Below are 23,845 nucleotides of genomic sequence, written 5' to 3'. Positions count from 1 at the left end.
ATGAATGTCGGAGTTATGAGGACGTACTGTTTCACCAATAGGTGGCGCTATAAGTATGACGCAATACTGACACATAGATGTGTTCAGGACAGAACCGTCATGAAGCGTGAGATATATCGGACAAATTGGATAATGTATGTAGGAGTTATGAGGACTTCCTATTTCACCAATAGGTGGCGCTATAAGTATGACGCAATACTGACACATAGATGTGTTCAGGACAGAACCGTCATGAAGCGTGAGAAATATCGGACAAATCGGATAATGTATGTAGGAGTTATGAGGACTTCCTGTTTCACCAATAGGTGGCGCTATAAGTATGATGCAATACTGACACATAGATGTGTTCAGGACAGAACCGTCATGAAGCGTGAGATATATCGGACGAATTGGATAATGTATGTAGGAGTTATGAGGACTTCCTGTTTCACCAATAGGTGGCGCTATAGGTATGATGCAATACTGACACAAAGATGTGTTCAGGACAGAACCGTCATGAAGCGTGAGATATATCGGACAAATTGGATAATGTATGTAGGAGTTATGAGGACTTCCTGTTTCACCAATAGGTGGCGCTATAAGTATGATGCAATACTGACACATAGATGTGTTCAGGACAGAACCGTCATGAAGCGTGAGATATATCGGACAAATTGGATAATGTATGTAGGAGTTATGAGGTCTTCCTGTTTCACCAATAGGTGGCGCTATAAGTATGATGCAATACTGACACAAAGATGTGTTCAGGACAGAACCGTCATGAAGCGTGAGATATATCGGACAAATTGGATAATGTATGTAGGAGTTATGAGGACTTCCTGTTTCACCAATAGGTGGCGCTATAAGTATGATGCAATACTGACACATAGATGTGTTCAGGACAGAACCGTCATGAAGCGTGAGATATATCGGACAAATTGGATAATGTATGTAGGAGTTATGAGGACTTCCTGTTTCACCAATAGGTGGCGCCATATGTATGATGCAATACTGACACAAAGATGTGTTCAGGACAGAACCGTCATGAAGCGTGAGATATATCGGACAAATTGGATAATGTATGTAGGAGTTATGAGGACTTCCTGTTTCAAATAGGTGGCGCTATAAGTATGACGCAATACTGACACATAGATGTGTTCAGGACAGAACCGTCATGAAGCGTGAGATATATCGGACAAATTGGATAATGTATGTAGGAGTTATGAGGACTTCCTGTTTCACCAATAGGTGGCGCTATAAGTATGATGCAATACTGACACAAAGATGTGTTCAGGACAGAACCGTCATGAAGCGTGAGATATATCGGACAAATTGGATAATGTATGTAGGAGTTATGAGGACTTCCTGTTTCACCAATAGGTGGCGCTATAAGTATGATGCAATACTGACACATAGATGTGTTCAGGACAGAACCGTCATGAAGCGTGAGATATATCGGACAAATTGGATAATGTATGTCGGAGTTATGAGGACGTACTGTTTCACCAATAGGTGGCGCTATAAGTATGACGCAATACTGACACATAGATGTGTTCAGGACAGAACCGTCATGAAGCGTGAGATATATCGGACAAATTGGATAATGTATGTAGGAGTTATGAGGACTTCCTATTTCACCAATAGGTGGCGCTATAAGTATGACGCAATACTGACACATAGATGTGTTCAGGACAGAACCGTCATGAAGCGTGAGAAATATCGGACAAATCGGATAATGTATGTAGGAGTTATGAGGACTTCCTGTTTCACCAATAGGTGGCGCTATAAGTATGATGCAATACTGACACATAGATGTGTTCAGGACAGAACCGTCATGAAGCGTGAGATATATCGGACGAATTGGATAATGTATGTAGGAGTTATGAGGACTTCCTGTTTCACCAATAGGTGGCGCTATAGGTATGATGCAATACTGACACAAAGATGTGTTCAGGACAGAACCGTCATGAAGCGTGAGATATATCGGACAAATTGGATAATGTATGTAGGAGTTATGAGGACTTCCTGTTTCACCAATAGGTGGCGCTATAAGTATGATGCAATACTGACACATAGATGTGTTCAGGACAGAACCGTCATGAAGCGTGAGATATATCGGACAAATTGGATAATGTATGTAGGAGTTATGAGGTCTTCCTGTTTCACCAATAGGTGGCGCTATAAGTATGATGCAATACTGACACAAAGATTTGTTCAGGACAGAACCGTCATGAAGCGTGAGATATATCGGACAAATTGGATAATGTATGTAGGAGTTATGAGGACTTCCTGTTTCACCAATAGGTGGCGCTATAAGTATGATGCAATACTGACACATAGATGTGTTCAGGACAGAACCGTCATGAAGCGTGAGATATATCGGACAAATTGGATAATGTATGTAGGAGTTATGAGGACTTCCTGTTTCACCAATAGGTGGCGCTATATGTATGATGCAATACTGACACAAAGATGTGTTCAGGACAGAACCGTCATGAAGCGTGAGATATATCGGACAAATTGGATAATGTATGTAGGAGTTATGAGGACTTCCTGTTTCACCAATAGGTGGCGCTATAAGTATGACGCAATACTGACACATAGATGTGTTCAGGACAGAACCGTCATGAAGCGTGAGATATATCGGACAAATTGGATCATGTATGTAGGAGTTATGAGGACTTCCTGTTTCACCAATAGGTGGCGCTATAAGTATGATGCAATACTGACACAAAGATGTGTTCAGGACAGAACCGTCATGAAGCGTGAGATATATCGGACAAATTGGATAATGTATGTAGGAGTTATGAGGACTTCCTGTTTCACCAATAGGTGGCGCTATAAGTATGATGCAATACTGACACATAGATGTGTTCAGGACAGAACCGTCATGAAGCGTGAGATATATCGGACAAATTGGATAATGTATGTCGGAGTTATGAGGACGTACTGTTTCACCAATAGGTGGCGCTATAAGTATGACGCAATACTGACACATAGATGTGTTCAGGACAGAACCGTCATGAAGCGTGAGATATATCGGACAAATTGGATAATGTATGTAGGAGTTATGAGGACTTCCTATTTCACCAATAGGTGGCGCTATAAGTATGACGCAATACTGACACAAAGATGTGTTCAGGACAGAACCGTCATGAAGCGTGAGAAATATCGGACAAATCGGATAATGTATGTAGGAGTTATGAGGACTTCCTGTTTCACCAATAGGTGGCGCTATAAGTATGATGCAATACTGACACATAGATGTGTTCAGGACAGAACCGTCATGAAGCGTGAGATATATCGGACGAATTGGATAATGTATGTAGGAGTTATGAGGACTTCCTGTTTCACCAATAGGTGGCGCTATAGGTATGATGCAATACTGACACAAAGATGTGTTCAGGACAGAACCGTCATGAAGCGTGAGATATATCGGACAAATTGGATAATGTATGTAGGAGTTATGAGGACTTCCTGTTTTACCAATAGGTGGCGCTATAGGTATGATGCAATACTGACACAAAGATGTGTTCAGGACAGAACCGTCATGAAGCGTGAGATATATCGGACAAATTGGATAATGTATGTAGGAGTTATGAGGACTTCCTGTTTCACCAATAGGTGGCGCTATATGTATGATGCAATACTGACACAAAGATGTGTTCAGGACAGAACCGTCATGAAGCGTGAGATATATCGGACAAATTGGATAATGTATGTAGGAGTTATGAGGACTTCCTGTTTCACCAATAGGTGGCGCTATAAGTATGATGCAATACTGACACATAGATGTGTTCAGGACAGAACCGTCATGAAGCGTGAGATATATCGGACAAATTGGATAATGTATGTAGGAGTTATGAGGACTTCCTGTTTCACCAATAGGTGGCGCTATATGTATGATGCAATACTGACACAAAGATGTGTTCAGGACAGAACCGTCATGAAGCGTGAGATATATCGGACAAATTGGATAATGTATGTAGGAGTTATGAGGACTTCCTGTTTCACCAATAGGTGGCGCTATAAGTATGATGCAATACTGACACATAGATGTGTTCAGGACAGAACCGTCATGAAGCGTGAGATATATCGGACAAATTGGATAATGTATGTAGGAGTTATGAGGACTTCCTGTTTCACCAATAGGTGGCGCTATAAGTATGATGCAATACTGACACAAAGATGTGTTCAGGACAGAACCGTCATGAAGCGTGAGATATATCGGACAAATTGGATAATGTATGTAGGAGTTATGAGGACTTCCTGTTTCACCAATAGGTGGCGCTATAAGTATGATGCAATACTGACACATAGATGTGTTCAGGACAGAACCGTCATGAAGCGTGAGATATATCGGACAAATTGGATAATGAATGTCGGAGTTATGAGGACGTACTGTTTCACCAATAGGTGGCGCTATAAGTATGACGCAATACTGACACATAGATGTGTTCAGGACAGAACCGTCATGAAGCGTGAGATATATCGGACAAATTGGATAATGTATGTAGGAGTAATGAGGACTTCCTATTTCACCAATAGGTGGCGCTATAAGTATGACGCAATACTGACACATAGATGTGTTCAGGACAGAACCGTCATGAAGCGTGAGAAATATCGGACAAATCGGATAATGTATGTAGGAGTTATAAGGACTTCCTGTTTCACCAATAGGTGGCGCTATAAGTATGATGCAATACTGACACATAGATGTGTTCAGGACAGAACCGTCATGAAGCGTGAGATATATCGGACGAATTGGATAATGTATGTAGGAGTTATGAGGACTTCCTGTTTCACCAATAGGTGGCGCTATAGGTATGATGCAATACTGACACAAAGATGTGTTCAGGACAGAACCGTCATGAAGCGTGAGATATATCGGACAAATTGGATAATGTATGTAGGAGTTATGAGGACTTCCTGTTTCACCAATAGGTGGCGCTATAAGTATGATGCAATACTGACACATAGATGTGTTCAGGACAGAACCGTCATGAAGCGTGAGATATATCGGACAAATTGGATAATGTATGTAGGAGTTATGAGGTCTTCCTGTTTCACCAATAGGTGGCGCTATAAGTATGATGCAATACTGACACAAAGATGTGTTCAGGACAGAACCGTCATGAAGCGTGAGATATATCGGACAAATTGGATAATGTATGTAGGAGTTATGAGGACTTCCTGTTTCACCAATAGGTGGCGCTATAAGTATGATGCAATACTGACACATAGATGTGTTCAGGACAGAACCGTCATGAAGCGTGAGATATATCGGACAAATTGGATAATGTATGTAGGAGTTATGAGGACTTCCTGTTTCACCAATAGGTGGCGCTATAAGTATGATGCAATACTGACACATAGATGTGTTCAGGACAGAACCGTCATGAAGCGTGAGATATATCGGACAAATTGGATAATGAATGTCGGAGTTATGAGGACGTACTGTTTCACCAATAGGTGGCGCTATAAGTATGACGCAATACTGACACATAGATGTGTTCAGGACAGAACCGTCATGAAGCGTGAGATATATCGGACAAATTGGATAATGTATGTAGGAGTAATGAGGACTTCCTATTTCACCAATAGGTGGCGCTATAAGTATGACGCAATACTGACACATAGATGTGTTCAGGACAGAACCGTCATGAAGCGTGAGAAATATCGGACAAATCGGATAATGTATGTAGGAGTTATAAGGACTTCCTGTTTCACCAATAGGTGGCGCTATAAGTATGATGCAATACTGACACATAGATGTGTTCAGGACAGAACCGTCATGAAGCGTGAGATATATCGGACGAATTGGATAATGTATGTAGGAGTTATGAGGACTTCCTGTTTCACCAATAGGTGGCGCTATAGGTATGATGCAATACTGACACAAAGATGTGTTCAGGACAGAACCGTCATGAAGCGTGAGATATATCGGACAAATTGGATAATGTATGTAGGAGTTATGAGGACTTCCTGTTTCACCAATAGGTGGCGCTATAAGTATGATGCAATACTGACACATAGATGTGTTCAGGACAGAACCGTCATGAAGCGTGAGATATATCGGACAAATTGGATAATGTATGTAGGAGTTATGAGGTCTTCCTGTTTCACCAATAGGTGGCGCTATAAGTATGATGCAATACTGACACAAAGATGTGTTCAGGACAGAACCGTCATGAAGCGTGAGATATATCGGACAAATTGGATAATGTATGTAGGAGTTATGAGGACTTCCTGTTTCACCAATAGGTGGCGCTATAAGTATGATGCAATACTGACACATAGATGTGTTCAGGACAGAACCGTCATGAAGCGTGAGATATATCGGACAAATTGGATAATGTATGTAGGAGTTATGAGGTCTTCCTGTTTCACCAATAGGTGGCGCTATAAGTATGATGCAATACTGACACAAAGATTTGTTCAGGACAGAACCGTCATGAAGCGTGAGATATATCGGACAAATTGGATAATGTATGTAGGAGTTATGAGGACTTCCTGTTTCACCAATAGGTGGCGCTATAAGTATGATGCAATACTGACACATAGATGTGTTCAGGACAGAACCGTCATGAAGCGTGAGATATATCGGACAAATTGGATAATGTATGTAGGAGTTATGAGGACTTCCTGTTTCACCAATAGGTGGCGCTATATGTATGATGCAATACTGACACAAAGATGTGTTCAGGACAGAACCGTCATGAAGCGTGAGATATATCGGACAAATTGGATAATGTATGTAGGAGTTATGAGGACTTCCTGTTTCACCAATAGGTGGCGCTATAAGTATGACGCAATACTGACACATAGATGTGTTCAGGACAGAACCGTCATGAAGCGTGAGATATATCGGACAAATTGGATAATGTATGTAGGAGTTATGAGGACTTCCTGTTTCACCAATAGGTGGCGCTATAAGTATGATGCAATACTGACACAAAGATGTGTTCAGGACAGAACCGTCATGAAGCGTGAGATATATCGGACAAATTGGATAATGTATGTAGGAGTTATGAGGACTTCCTGTTTCACCAATAGGTGGCGCTATAAGTATGATGCAATACTGACACATAGATGTGTTCAGGACAGAACCGTCATGAAGCGTGAGATATATCGGACAAATTGGATAATGTATGTCGGAGTTATGAGGACGTACTGTTTCACCAATAGGTGGCGCTATAAGTATGACGCAATACTGACACATAGATGTGTTCAGGACAGAACCGTCATGAAGCGTGAGATATATCGGACAAATTGGATAATGTATGTAGGAGTTATGAGGACTTCCTATTTCACCAATAGGTGGCGCTATAAGTATGACGCAATACTGACACAAAGATGTGTTCAGGACAGAACCGTCATGAAGCGTGAGAAATATCGGACAAATCGGATAATGTATGTAGGAGTTATGAGGACTTCCTGTTTCACCAATAGGTGGCGCTATAAGTATGATGCAATACTGACACATAGATGTGTTCAGGACAGAACCGTCATGAAGCGTGAGATATATCGGACGAATTGGATAATGTATGTAGGAGTTATGAGGACTTCCTGTTTCACCAATAGGTGGCGCTATAGGTATGATGCAATACTGACACAAAGATGTGTTCAGGACAGAACCGTCATGAAGCGTGAGATATATCGGACAAATTGGATAATGTATGTAGGAGTTATGAGGACTTCCTGTTTCACCAATAGGTGGCGCTATAAGTATGATGCAATACTGACACATAGATGTGTTCAGGACAGAACCGTCATGAAGCGTGAGATATATCGGACAAATTGGATAATGTATGTAGGAGTTATGAGGTATTCCTGTTTCACCAATAGGTGGCGCTATAAGTATGATGCAATACTGACACAAAGATGTGTTCAGGACAGAACCGTCATGAAGCGTGAGATATATCGGACAAATTGGATAATGTATGTAGGAGTTATGAGGACTTCCTGTTTCACCAATAGGTGGCGCTATATGTATGATGCAATACTGACACAAAGATGTGTTCAGGACAGAACCGTCATGAAGCGTGAGATATATCGGACAAATTGGATAATGTATGTAGGAGTTATGAGGACTTCCTGTTTCACCAATAGGTGGCGCTATAGGTATGATGCAATACTGACACAAAGATGTGTTCAGGACAGAACCGTCATGAAGCGTGAGATATATCGGACAAATTGGATAATGTATGTAGGAGTTATGAGGACTTCCTGTTTCACCAATAGGTGGCGCTATATGTATGATGCAATACTGACACAAAGATGTGTTCAGGACAGAACCGTCATGAAGCGTGAGATATATCGGACAAATTGGATAATGTATGTAGGAGTTATGAGGACTTCCTGTTTCACCAATAGGTGGCGCTATAAGTATGACGCAATACTGACACATAGATGTGTTCAGGACAGAACCGTCATGAAGCGTGAGATATATCGGACAAATTGGATAATGTATGTAGGAGTTATGAGGACTTCCTGTTTCACCAATAGGTGGCGCTATAAGTATGATGCAATACTGACACAAAGATGTGTTCAGGATAGAACCGTCATGAAGCGTGAGATATATCGGACAAATTGGATAATGTATGTAGGAGTTATGAGGACTTCCTGTTTCACCAATAGGTGGCGCTATAAGTATGATGCAATACTGACACATAGATGTGTTCAGGACAGAACCGTCATGAAGCGTGAGATATATCGGACAAATTGGATAATGAATGTCGGAGTTATGAGGACGTACTGTTTCACCAATAGGTGGCGCTATAAGTATGACGCAATACTGACACATAGATGTGTTCAGGACAGAACCGTCATGAAGCGTGAGATATATCGGACAAATTGGATAATGTATGTAGGAGTAATGAGGACTTCCTATTTCACCAATAGGTGGCGCTATAAGTATGACGCAATACTGACACATAGATGTGTTCAGGACAGAACCGTCATGAAGCGTGAGAAATATCGGACAAATCGGATAATGTATGTAGGAGTTATGAGGACTTCCTGTTTCACCAATAGGTGGCGCTATAAGTATGATGCAATACTGACACATAGATGTGTTCAGGACAGAACCGTCATGAAGCGTGAGATATATCGGACGAATTGGATAATGTATATAGGAGTTATGAGGACTTCATGTTTCACCAATAGGTGGCGCTATAGGTATGATGCAATACTGACACAAAGATGTGTTCAGGACAGAACCGTCATGAAGCGTGAGATATATCGGACAAATTGGATAATGTATGTAGGAGTTATGAGGACTTCCTGTTTCACCAATAGGTGGCGCTATAAGTATGATGCAATACTGACACATAGATGTGTTCAGGACAGAACCGTCATGAAGCGTGAGATATATCGGACAAATTGGATAATGTATGTAGGAGTTATGAGGTCTTCCTGTTTCACCAATAGGTGGCGCTATAAGTATGATGCAATACTGACACAAAGATGTGTTCAGGACAGAACCGTCATGAAGCGTGAGATATATCGGACAAATTGGATAATGTATGTAGGAGTTATGAGGACTTCCTGTTTCACCAATAGGTGGCGCTATAAGTATGATGCAATACTGACACATAGATGTGTTCAGGACAGAACCGTCATGAAGCGTGAGATATATCGGACAAATTGGATAATGTTGTTACAAACCTCCCTCAGGTGTAGTCTAGGGGAGGGAGGGAGAAAATGCAACAGAGCCTATATGCTCACACCGCTGGTAGATGTAACCTAGCCTACAAGTGGGGTGCTGAAATACTGCCACACTGACAACCAAACTGTTCCTTTTCAAATAAAAGGATTTTATTTGCATAGGTGCTCAGGTGACAATTATGTACAATATTCTAGAATATATTAAACAAAGACAAGACAGGAGGAAAAAACATATATAACGTAATACACAGTAATACAAAAGAAAACTAACTAACCGGAACAGAACTAACCGGAACAGGACCAACAGAGGGTGGGAGAAGGGCTGCGAGCGGTGTCACTACACCAAACAAAGCCCTACCTGACCTACACCTCTAACCTAGCCTAGCCTACAAATACAAACAGCTAGCTAACTAACCTGCCGGGAACCTTACCTATCTGCTACATACACCAGGTGACCCGCTCGCTCTAACCTAGGGTGTTTAGACATAAAGTTACCTACGTGATGAAAGATGTAAACCCCAGGGTATCTTACCTAGCCCTTCTCCTGTTGGAGAGGCAGGGGGACCCAGGACCCAAACACGCAACAGTAAACCAAAACCACAACTAAGGCAAACAGAGTGTAGAAACAGACTAACACAACTAACCAAACATAAATCACACAGACAGCATCCTAAACAAACTATCCCCCCCTTCTCTCTCTCTCAAACACCACAAGACAGGGTATATATATAGGGGACAGGGAGCCAGATGATTGGACGACAGGAAACACACAGGTGGACTGGATGAGGGTAACGAGCACTCTGGGTAATGGACAGATCTTGAACACCTGGGAAGGGAGACAGACAGACACAACAGGGCAGGGAGAGCACAACATACACACGGACGTAACACTCCCCCCCATAAAGAGCAAACCCAAATGTTTGTGATACTGTACCACCTCCCATCAACAATCCACAACTCAGGAATAATATAACAAAATATCAAGCGAAAAATTGGACATATCAAGTGCACAATGATGGCCAGAAAATTAAACCAATAATAATAAGCAATAAAGAATGCAAGAAAATAAAACTCCAAATAACATTAACTCAGAAAGCTATATATGGACAGTATGTATGGTCAACCAAAACCAAGGGGCGCCAGAAACAAATTATGCACGAGAGAGTGCATCAGCCAGGACGTTTTCAGAGCCCTTCTTATGGCGGATAACCAAATTAAAACCCTGAACTAGCAGTGCCCAACGCATAAGACGATGATTCTGGTTATACATGCGACTCAGGAAAACGAGGGGGTTGTGATCTGTAAACACCTCTACTGGACGGGAACTAGAACCCACGTAGACTTCGAAATGCTGCAAGGCCAACAGTAAAGCTAGGGTTTCTTGCTCGATGGTCGAGTACCGTGTCTGAGCTGGATTAAATTTACGTGAGAAGTAGCAAATGGGATGATCAACTCCATCACTACCCTCCTGTAACAGCACGGCACCTGCACCAACGGCGCTGGCATCCACCTCTAGCTTAAAGGGTTTCTCGAAGTCTGGAGCAGACAGAACAGGGGCACTGGACAGTAGAGCTTTGGCTGATTCAAAAGCATTCTGGCAGTCAGGAGTCCAAATGAATGGCACCTTTGGACTAAGCAAATGGGTTAGCGGAGAAATGACAGTAGAAAAATTTCGGCAAAACCCTCTATAATAGCCAGTCATACCAAGAAAACGACGCAATTCCCGGCGAGTGGTAGGGGCCGGAAAAGAGGTGATTGCGGACACCTTACTAGCTACGGGGCGCACCACACCGCAGCCAACCTCCTTACCCAGGTAGGTAACAGTAGCTTTACCAAACTCGCATTTGGCCAGGTTTAGGGTTAGATGAGCGGTGGCCAGACGCTCAAACACCGCCTTTAGTGACCTCAGGTGATCAGCCCAACTGGAAGAATGGATCACCAGATCATCCAGATAGGCTGTACAGGTGGGGATTCCATCTAAAACCTGGTTGACGAGGCGCTGAAATGTGGCAGGGGCGTTCCGTAACCCAAACGGCATAACAGTGTATTGGAGAAAGCTATCTGGGGTAACGAAGGCAGAAATCTCAGATGCACGGGGCGTGAGTGGCACTTGCCAATACCCCTTTAGTAGGTCGAGTTTGGTCACAAACTGGGCAGCACCTATGGTGTCAACACAGTCATCGATACGAGGAAGTGGAAACGAATCCGGTACAGTCACAGCATTCACGCGCCGATAATCTGTGCAAAATCGAAAAGTGGCATCAGGCTTGGGAATAAGCAGACAGGGTGAACTCCACGGACTAGCACTACGGGTAGCAAGGTTATTCTCCAATAGATAAGTGACTTCCTCCTTCATCACCTGCCGCTTAGTCATATTAACGCGGTAGGCATGCTGCTTGATGGGAGCAGCCTCTCTAACATCTATGTCATGATGTAGCACAGAGGTACAAGAAGGCACATCGGAAAATAGACTAGGGAAGTCACGCACTAACCTCACAACATCAGATTGTTGGACAGGATCTAGATGGGTCAGATGAGATGGCAGTGTACCCAGCATCTCCGAGTTACGGAGCCTGGCACATTGCTGGGGTAGATTTCGCAACACAAAACCATCATCATCAGCCTCGTCACTGACCTGAGAAGTAAAGTTAACCACAGGAACCACTGGGACAGTAGCGGGAACAGTCTCTCTGGGATGGTACAGCTTTAACATGTTAACATGACAGACACGAGACTGTCGCCTACGGTCGGGAGTCTGAACCACATAATCTGTATCACTTAATTTCTTCTCAATGACATAAGGACCAGAAAAACGAGCCGAGAGGGAAGAACCTGGAATGGGCAGTAAAACTAAGACTTGGTCACCCGGCTGGAGAGACCTCCGAACTGCCTTTTTGTCAAAATGAGATTTCATAACGTTTTGAGAAGAAACCAGGGCTTCTCTGGCTAAGGCACAGGCATCATGCAGGCGCTGTCTCACCCTACTCGTATAGTCTAACACATTACTAAGACTAGAGCTACCACACATCTGGTCTTTAAGGATCTTTAACGGACCACGCACAGTGTGGCCGAACACCAACTCTGCAGGGCTGAACCTCAGGGACTCTTGAACGGTCTCACGGATAGCAAACAAAACAAAAGGTACCCCCTCATCCCAATCCTTGCTAGTATCCCTACAGTATTTACGGAGCATGGATTTGAGAGTCTGGTGCCACCGTTCCAGTGCACCCTGACTCTCAGGATGGTATGCACTAGAGACCTTGTGTTCTATGTGCAGAGTCTGAAGAACCTGAGCAAACAGCCTGGAAAGAAAATTTGAACCTTGGTCCGTTTGGACCACTCTAGGCAGACCGAAAGTTGAAAAGAATTTGGTCAGAGCTGACAGAACGGCTTTTGCAGTGATTTTCCTCAGAGGAATAGCCTCTGGATACCTGGTAGCAGGGCACATTATAGTGAGTAGGAACTGATATCCTGACCTTGTTTTTGGAAGTGGACCCACACAGTCAACAATGACACGGTCAAAAGGCTCCCCCATCACAGGAATCGGGTACAGAGGAGCTGGCGGGATGATCTGATTGGGCTTCCCAGTGACCTGACAGGTATGGCAAGTTCGACAGTACTCAGACACATCACTCTTCAATCCGGGCCAAAAGAAATGTTGAAGGACACGGTCATAGGTTTTTGTGATACCCAAATGACCTGCCCACGGAATGTCATGAGCCAAGGACAGCACTTGGGTTCGGAACGGCTTGGGGACTACAATTTGGAACACAGCAGCCCAAACTTCATCCGACACACTAGGCCTACGGGACCTCCACTGGCGCATCAACAAGCCATCCTCAAGAAAATATGCAGTGGGATGTTTGTTAGCTTCCCCACGAGCTACCACACCCTCAAAATACTTGGCTAAACTCAGATCTTCCTTTTGAGCGACAATCAACTTGTCACGGGTAACTGGCCAGACAAACTCACTTGGGGGACTAGCAACAGTTACTTTCTCACCACCTGGGGTGGGAGACACATGGTGGAGACAAGATGCATCACTACTGTTAAACACTGGGGCCAGAACTGTATCAGACAAACTGACAACATCACCCAACCGACGAGATTGAGCACGTGTCACTGCACAAGCAGGGAACACAGGCAAATGCTTCTCAACCTCTTCTTCATCCGGAGGCAGTGCAGGGACATTGAGGACCTCCAACACTGGCCTCACTAATCCTCCAGCAATATCATTCCCCAGGATTAAAGTAACACCATGCACAGGCAGGAAGGGCTGGAGAGCAACACTGAAATGACCAGTGATCAAATCAGAGCGCAGGTAAACGGAATGTAAGGGCACAGACACATGTCCCATTTCAATTCCTTGCAGGAGGACATTGTAACCACAGTATGAATTCTCAGACCAAGGCAGCACACCGGAAAGAATCACCGACTGTGCTGCTCCAGTGTCTCTCAGGATACGGACTGGTACCTGTCCTTCATCACTGTCCGCCAGGGAAACAGAACCAGAGAAAAGAAAAGGAGCATAACTGGGATCTGGCGACAGACAAGAAGTATTCGAGGGCGGATCTGAAGCAACAGGCGCAGTATTTACTAACCCCACCGATTTAGGGTTGGGAGGAGAGGGGCCAGATTGATAATTTCGACTTTTTAGCTTCCTGCAGTCGGCTATCACGTGACCAGGGCGATGACAATAGAAACATTCGCGCTCCTCCTTACCCTTAGAGCTAGGCATAAGCGAGGGGCGAGTAGGTGCTGAGTCATGCCCTGACGAACTTCTCCGTGTCTCCACACGGGGCACTGTGAATGTGGTCTTGTGAGTGAGCACAAACTCATCTGCAAGGACTGCTGCATAAGACAGAGTTGCTACCTTCTGCTCATTGAGGTAAACAACCATTCTCTCTGAGAGACTATTTTTGAACTCCTCTAACAACACTAGTTCACGTAAAGTCTCAAAATCCTTGCACTTACTGGCAACGCACCAACGGTCGAACATAACCTCCTTCTCACGGGCAAACTCAACAAATGACTTGTGCGAACTTTTCTTATGAGTCCGAAACTTTTGCCTGTAGGCTTCTGGCACTAGCTCGTACGCCCGGAGCACGGCGGCCTTCACAGAGTCATATTTCAAACCATCTTCTAAAGATAAGGCAGATACAACTTCCTGGGCTTTCCCAACTAATTTACATTGTAGCAATAAGGCCCACATATCTCTAGGCCAGTTAAGAGAGACTGCTATGCGCTCAAACACACCGAAATATGAATCTACTTCAGATTCTCTAAAGGGTGGAACTAATGAGACATTCTTCCGCACATCAAATGTGTTAAACTGATCAGATGAGCGTGGATGCTGCATGGGGACAGGAGTTACGGGTGCAGACAACTGGTGAACCTTTGCCAAAGCCAGTTTCTCCTCCATCTCCAAACGTCGCAGCTGAAGTTCGACCTCGAGCTCCATTCTTCGAATCTCTATTCTGCAGTTGGACTCTGCCTGCCTGTCGCGCTCTCGCTCTCTCTCCTGTTTTTCGGCCTCAAGACGAGCCATACGGAGGCGCACCTGAGTTTCTTTGCTCGCACCAGGCGAGGGCGAAGAAGTAACAGACTGGGGATCAAACCGAGGTAGGGTATATGGGGGTTTCTCTGACTCCTCAGTGCAGGCCTCCCCCTTCACTGGGGTGACAGATCCACTCTCCACTACCACCTCAGGCCCTTGGGCATGCTCGGCCTCTGGCAGCTCAGGCAAATCAGACATAGTAGGAGGAGCGAGTAACACAGGCACAGCGAGCAATACTTGCTGTTCCACCAGCGCTTCCCAAATGATGCGTCTCAACTCTGCTTTCACTACGTTCCGAGGAACCGTAATAGAGAAGTGCTCTGCTATTACACTTAAATCAGGTACACGACACTGATATAACAGGTCAATAGAAGGAGTCTCAATAAACAACTCAACCACTGATGCAGCCATCTCCAGAACCTAACACTATAGCCAAACCAAACCAAAAAAACACAAAACTGCAAACACCCCACTCAAGACAGTTAACCAACTAATGCAAAAACATACAAACTCAAGGATCAAAGGATCCCGGACAAGCCCCCATTTGTTACAAACCTCCCTCAGGTGTAGTCTAGGGGAGGGAGGGAGAAAATGCAACAGAGCCTATATGCTCACACCGCTGGTAGATGTAACCTAGCCTACAAGTGGGGTGCTGAAATACTGCCACACTGACAACCAAACTGTTCCTTTTCAAATAAAAGGATTTTATTTGCATAGGTGCTCAGGTGACAATTATGTACAATATTCTAGAATATATTAAACAAAGACAAGACAGGAGGAAAAAACATATATAACGTAATACACAGTAATACAAAAGAAAACTAACCGGAACAGAACTAACCGGAACAGGACCAACAGAGGGTGGGAGAAGGGCTGCGAGCGGTGTCACTACACCAAACAAAGCCCTACCTGACCTACACCTCTAACCTAGCCTAGCCTACAAATACAAACAGCTAGCTAACTAACCTGCCGGGAACCTTACCTATCTGCTACATACACCAGGTGACCCGCTCGCTCTAACCTAGGGTGTTTAGACATAAAGTTACCTACGTGATGAAAGATGTAAACCCCAGGGTATCTTACCTAGCCCTTCTCCTGTTGGAGAGGCAGGGGGACCCAGGACCCAAACACGCAACAGTAAACCAAAACCACAACTAAGGCAAACAGAGTGTAGAAACAGACTAACACAACTAACCAAACATAAATCACACAGACAGCATCCTAAACAAACTATCCCCCCCTTCTCTCTCTCTCAAACACCACAAGACAGGGTATATATATAGGGGACAGGGAGCCAGATGATTGGACGACAGGAAACACACAGGTGGACTGGATGAGGGTAACGAGCACTCTGGGTAATGGACAGATCTTGAACACCTGGGAAGGGAGACAGACAGACACAACAGGGCAGGGAGAGCACAACATACACACGGACGTAACAAATGTATGTAGGAGTTATGAGGACTTCCTGTTTCACCAATAGGTGGCGCTATATGTATGATGCAATACTGACACAAAGATGTGTTCAGGACAGAACCGTCATGAAGCGTGAGATATATCGGACAAATTGGATAATGTATGTAGGAGTTATGAGGACTTCCTGTTTCAAATAGGTGGCGCTATAAGTATGACGCAATACTGACACATAGATGTGTTCAGGACAGAACCGTCATGAAGCGTGAGATATATCGGACAAATTGGATAATGTATGTAGGAGTTATGAGGACTTCCTGTTTCACCAATAGGTGGCGCTATAAGTATGATGCAATACTGACACAAAGATGTGTTCAGGACAGAACCGTCATGAAGCGTGAGATATATCGGACAAATTGGATAATGTATGTAGGAGTTATGAGGACTTCCTGTTTCACCAATAGGTGGCGCTATAAGTATGATGCAATACTGACACATAGATGTGTTCAGGACAGAACCGTCATGAAGCGTGAGATATATCGGACAAATTGGATAATGTATGTCGGAGTTATGAGGACGTACTGTTTCACCAATAGGTGGCGCTATAAGTATGACGCAATACTGACACATAGATGTGTTCAGGACAGAACCGTCATGAAGCGTGAGATATATCGGACAAATTGGATAATGTATGTAGGAGTTATGAGGACTTCCTATTTCACCAATAGGTGGCGCTATAAGTATGACGCAATACTGACACATAGATGTGTTCAGGACAGAACCGTCATGAAGCGTGAGAAATATCGGACAAATCGGATAATGTATGTAGGAGTTATGAGGACTTCCTGTTTCACCAATAGGTGGCGCTATAAGAATGATGCAATACTGACACATAGATGTGTTCAGGACAGAACCGTCATGAAGCGTGAGATATATCGGACGAATTGGATAATGTATGTAGGAGTTATGAGGACTTCCTGTTTCACCAATAGGTGGCGCTATAGGTATGATGCAATACTGACACAAAGATGTGTTCAGGACAGAACCGTCATGAAGCGTGAGATATATCGGACAAATTGGATAATGTATGTAGGAGTTATGAGGACTTCCTGTTTCACCAATAGGTGGCGCTATAAGTATGATGCAATACTGACACATAGATGTGTTCAGGACAGAACCGTCATGAAGCGTGAGATATATCGGACAAATTGGATAATGTATGTAGGAGTTATGAGGTCTTCCTGTTTCACCAATAGGTGGCGCTATAAGTATGATGCAATACTGACACAAAGATTTGTTCAGGACAGAACCGTCATGAAGCGTGAGATATATCGGACAAATTGGATAATGTATGTAGGAGTTATGAGGACTTCCTGTTTCACCAATAGGTGGCGCTATAAGTATGATGCAATACTGACACATAGATGTGTTCAGGACAGAACCGTCATGAAGCGTGAGATATATCGGACAAATTGGATAATGTATGTAGGAGTTATGAGGACTTCCTGTTTCACCAATAGGTGGCGCTATATGTATGATGCAATACTGACACAAAGATGTGTTCAGGACAGAACCGTCATGAAGCGTGAGATATATCGGACAAATTGGATAATGTATGTAGGAGTTATGAGGACTTCCTGTTTCACCAATAGGTGGCGCTATAAGTATGACGCAATACTGACACATAGATGTGTTCAGGACAGAACCGTCATGAAGCGTGAGATATATCGGACAAATTGGATAATGTATGTAGGAGTTATGAGGACTTCCTGTTTCACCAATAGGTGGCGCTATAAGTATGATGCAATACTGACACAAAGATGTGTTCAGGACAGAACCGTCATGAAGCGTGAGATATATCGGACAAATTGGATAATGTATGTAGGAGTTATGAGGACTTCCTGTTTCACCAATAGGTGGCGCTATAAGTATGATGCAATACTGACACATAGATGTGTTCAGGACAGAACCGTCATGAAGCGTGAGATATATCGGACAAATTGGATAATGTATGTCGGAGTTATGAGGACGTACTGTTTCACCAATAGGTGGCGCTATAAGTATGACGCAATACTGACACATAGATGTGTTCAGGACAGAACCGTCATGAAGCGTGAGATATATCGGACAAATTGGATAATGTATGTAGGAGTTATGAGGACTTCCTATTTCACCAATAGGTGGCGCTATAAGTATGACGCAATACTGACACAAAGATGTGTTCAGGACAGAACCGTCATGAAGCGTGAGAAATATCGGACAAATCGGATAATGTATGTAGGAGTTATGAGGACTTCCTGTTTCACCAATAGGTGGCGCTATAAGTATGATGCAATACTGACACATAGATGTGTTCAGGACAGAACCGTCATGAAGCGTGAGATATATCGGACGAATTGGATAATGTATGTAGGAGTTATGAGGTCTTCCTGTTTCACCAATAGGTGGCGCTATAAGTATGATGCAATACTGACACAAAGATGTGTTCAGGACAGAACCGTCATGAAGCGTGAGATATATCGGACAAATTGGATAATGTATGTAGGAGTTATGAGGACTTCCTGTTTCACCAATAGATGGCGCTATAAGTATGATGCAATACTGACACATAGATGTGTTCAGGACAGAACCGTCATGAAGCGTGAGATATATCGGACAAATTGGATAATGTATGTAGGAGTTATGAGGACTTCCTGTTTCACCAATAGGGGGCGCTATAAGTATGACGCAATACTGACACATAGATGTGTTCAGGACAGAACAGTCATGAAGTGTGAGATATATCGGACAAATTGGATAATGTATGTAGGAGTTATGAGGACTTCCTGTTTCACCAATAGGTGGCGCTATAAGTATGACGCAATACTGACACATAGATGTGTTCAGGACAGAACCGTCATGAAGCGTGAGATATATCGGACAAATTGGATAATGTATGTAGGAGTTATGAGGACTTCCTGTTTCACCAATAGGTGGCGCTATAAGTATGATGCAATCCTGACACATAGATGTGTTCAGGACAGAACCGTCATGAAGCGTGAGATATATCGGACAAATTGGATAATGTATGTAGGAGTTATGAGGACTTCCTGTTTCACCAATAGGGGGCGCTATAAGTATGACGCAATACTGACACATAGATGTGTTCAGGACAGAACAGTCATGAAGTGTGAGATATATCGGACAAATTGGATAATGTGTGTAGGAGTTATGAGGACTTCCTGTTTCACCAATAGGTGGCGCTATAAGTATGATGCAATACTGACACATAGATGTGTTCAGGACAGAACCGTCATGAAGCGTGAGATATATCGGACAAATTGGATAATGTATGTAGGAGTTATGAGGACTTCCTGTTTCACCAATAGGTGGCGCTATATGTATGATGCAATACTGACACAAAGATGTGTTCAGGACAGAACCGTCATGAAGCGTGAGATATATCGGACAAATTGGATAATGTATGTAGGAGTTATGAGGACTTCCTGTTTCACCAATAGGTGGCGCTATAAGTATGACGCAATACTGACACATAGATGTGTTCAGGACAGAACCGTCATGAAGCGTGAGATATATCGGACAAATTGGATAATGTATGTAGGAGTTATGAGGACTTCCTGTTTCACCAATAGGTGGCGCTATAAGTATGATGCAATACTGACACAAAGATGTGTTCAGGACAGAACCGTCATGAAGCGTGAGATATATCGGACAAATTGGATAATGTATGTAGGAGTTATGAGGACTTCCTGTTTCACCAATAGGTGGCGCTATAAGTATGATGCAATACTGACACATAGATGTGTTCAGGACAGAACCGTCATGAAGCGTGAGATATATCGGACAAATTGGATAATGTATGTCGGAGTTATGAGGACGTACTGTTTCACCAATAGGTGGCGCTATAAGTATGACGCAATACTGACACATAGATGTGTTCAGGACAGAACCGTCATGAAGCGTGAGATATATCGGACAAATTGGATAATGTATGTAGGAGTTATGAGGACTTCCTATTTCACCAATAGGTGGCGCTATAAGTATGACGCAATACTGACACATAGATGTGTTCAGGACAGAACCGTCATGAAGCGTGAGAAATATCGGACAAATCGGATAATGTATGTAGGAGTTATGAGGACTTCCTGTTTCACCAATAGGTGGCGCTATAAGTATGATGCAATACTGACACATAGATGTGTTCAGGACAGAACCGTCATGAAGCGTGAGATATATCGGACAAATTGGATAATGTATGTAGGAGTTATGAGGTCTTCCTGTTTCACCAATAGGTGGCGCTATGAGTATGATGCAATACTGACACAAAGATGTGTTCAGGACAGAACCGTCATGAAGCGTGAGATATATCGGACAAATTGGATAATGTATGTAGGAGTTATGAGGACTTCCTGTTTCACCAATAGGTGGCGCTATAAGTATGATGCAATACTGACACATAGATGTGTTCAGGACAGAACCGTCATGAAGCGTGAGATATATCGGACAAATTGGATAATGTATGTAGGAGTTATGAGGACTTCCTGTTTCACCAATAGGGGGCGCTATAAGTATGACGCAATACTGACACATAGATGTGTTCAGGACAGAACAGTCATGAAGTGTGAGATATATCGGACAAATTGGATAATGTATGTAGGAGTTATGAGGACTTCCTGTTTCACCAATAGGTGGCGCTATAAGTATGATGCAATACTGACACATAGATGTGTTCAGGACAGAACCGTCATGAAGCGTGAGATATATCGGACAAATTGGATAATGTATGTAGGAGTTATGAGGACTTCCTGTTTCACCAATAGGTGGCGCTATAAGTATGACGCAATACTGACACATAGATGTGTTCAGGACAGAACCGTCATGAAGCGTGAGATATATCGGACAAATTGGATAATGTATGTAGGAGTTATGAGGACTTCCTATTTCACCAATAGGTGGCGCTATAAGTATGATGCAATACTGACACATAGATGTGTTCAGGACAGAACAGTCATGAAGTGTGAGATATATCGGACAAATTGGATAATGTATGTAGGAGTTATGAGGACTTCCTGTTTCACCAATAGGTGGCGCTATAAGTATGACGCAATACTGACACATAGATGTGTTCAGGACAGAACCGTCATGAAGCGTGAGAAATATCGGACAAATCGGATAATGTATGTAGGAGTTATGAGGACTTCCTGTTTCACCAATAGGTGGCGCTATAAGTATGATGCAATACTGACACATAGATGTGTTCAGGACAGAACAGTCATGAAGTGTGAGATATATCGGACAAATTGGATAATGTATGTAGGAGTTATGAGGACTTCCTGTTTCACCAATAGGTGGCGCTATAAGTATGACGCAATACTGACACATAGATGTGTTCAGGACAGAACCGTCATGAAGCGTGAGATATATCGGACAAATTGGATAATGTATGTAGGAGTTATGAGGACTTCCTGTTTCACCAATAGGTGGCGCTATAAGTATGACGCAATACTGACACATAGATGTGTTCAGGACAGAACCGTCATGAAGCGTGAGATATATCGGACAAATTGGATAATGTATGTAGGAGTTATGAGGACTTCCTATTTCACCAATAGGTGGCGCTATAAGTATGACGCAATACTGACACATAGATGTGTTCAGGACAGAACCGTCATGAAGCGTGAGAAATATCGGACAAATCGGATAATGTATGTAGGAGTTATGAGGACTTCCTGTTTCACCAATAGGTGGCGCTATAAGTATGATGCAATACTGACACATAGATGTGTTCAGGACAGAACCGTCATGAAGCGTGAGATATATCGGACGAATTGGATAATGTATGTAGGAGTTATGAGGACTTCCTGTTTCACCAATAGGTGGCGCTATAGGTATGATGCAATACTGACACAAAGATGTGTTCAGGACAGAACCGTCATGAAGCGTGAGATATATCGGACAAATTGGATAATGTATGTAGGAGTTATGAGGACTTCCTGTTTCACCAATAGGTGGCGCTATAAGTATGATGCAATACTGACACATAGATGTGTTCAGGACAGAACCGTCATGAAGCGTGAGATATATCGGACAAATTGGATAATGTATGTAGGAGTTATGAGGACTTCCTGTTTCACCAATAGGTGGCGCTATAAGTATGATGCAATACTGACACAAAGATGTGTTCAGGACAGAACCGTCATGAAGCGTGAGATATATCGGACAAATTGGATAATGTATGTAGGAGTTATGAGGACTTCCTGTTTCACCAATAGGTGGCGCTATAAGTATGATGCAATACTGACACATAGATGTGTTCAGGACAGAACCGTCATGAAGCGTGAGATATATCGGACAAATTGGATAATGTATGTAGGAGTTATGAGGACTTCCTGTTTCACCAATAGGTGGCGCTATAAGTATGATGCAATACTGACACAAAGATGTGTTCAGGACAGAACCGTCATGAAGCGTGAGATATATCGGACAAATTGGATAATGTATGTAGGAGTTATGAGGACTTCCTGTTTCACCAATAGGTGGCGCTATAAGTATGATGCAATACTGACACATAGATGTGTTCAGGACAGAACCGTCATGAAGCGTGAGATATATCGGACAAATTGGATAATGTATGTAGGAGTTATGAGGACTTCCTGTTTCACCAATAGGGGGCGCTATAAGTATGACGCAATACTGACACATAGATGTGTTCAGGACAGAACAGTCATGAAGTGTGAGATATATCGGACAAATTGGATAATGTATGTAGGAGTTATGAGGACTTCCTGTTTCACCAATAGGTGGCGCTATAAGTTTGACGCAATACTGACACATAGATGTGTTCAGGACAGAACCGTCATGAAGCGTGAGATATATCGGACAAATTGGATAATGTATGTAGGAGTTATGAGGACTTCCTGTTTCACCAATAGGTGGCGCTATAAGTATGATGCAATACTGACACATAGATGTGTTCAGGACAGAACCGTCATGAAGCGTGAGATATATCGGACAAATTGGATAATGTATGTAGGAGTTATGAGGACTTCCTGTTTCACCAATAGGGGGCGCTATAAGTATGACGCAATACTGACACATAGATGTGTTCAGGACAGAACAGTCATGAAGTGTGAGATATATCGGACAAATTGGATAATGTATGTAGGAGTTATGAGGACTTCCTGTTTCACCAATAGGTGGCGCTATAAGTATGATGCAATACTGACA

This window comes from Borostomias antarcticus (assembly GCF_949987555.1).
Source record: "Borostomias antarcticus genome assembly, chromosome: 2".
Classification (NCBI taxonomy): domain Eukaryota; kingdom Metazoa; phylum Chordata; class Actinopteri; order Stomiiformes; family Stomiidae; genus Borostomias; species Borostomias antarcticus.
The sequence above is the reverse complement of the archived record's forward strand: the minus strand, read 5'-3'. Positions refer to the sequence as shown.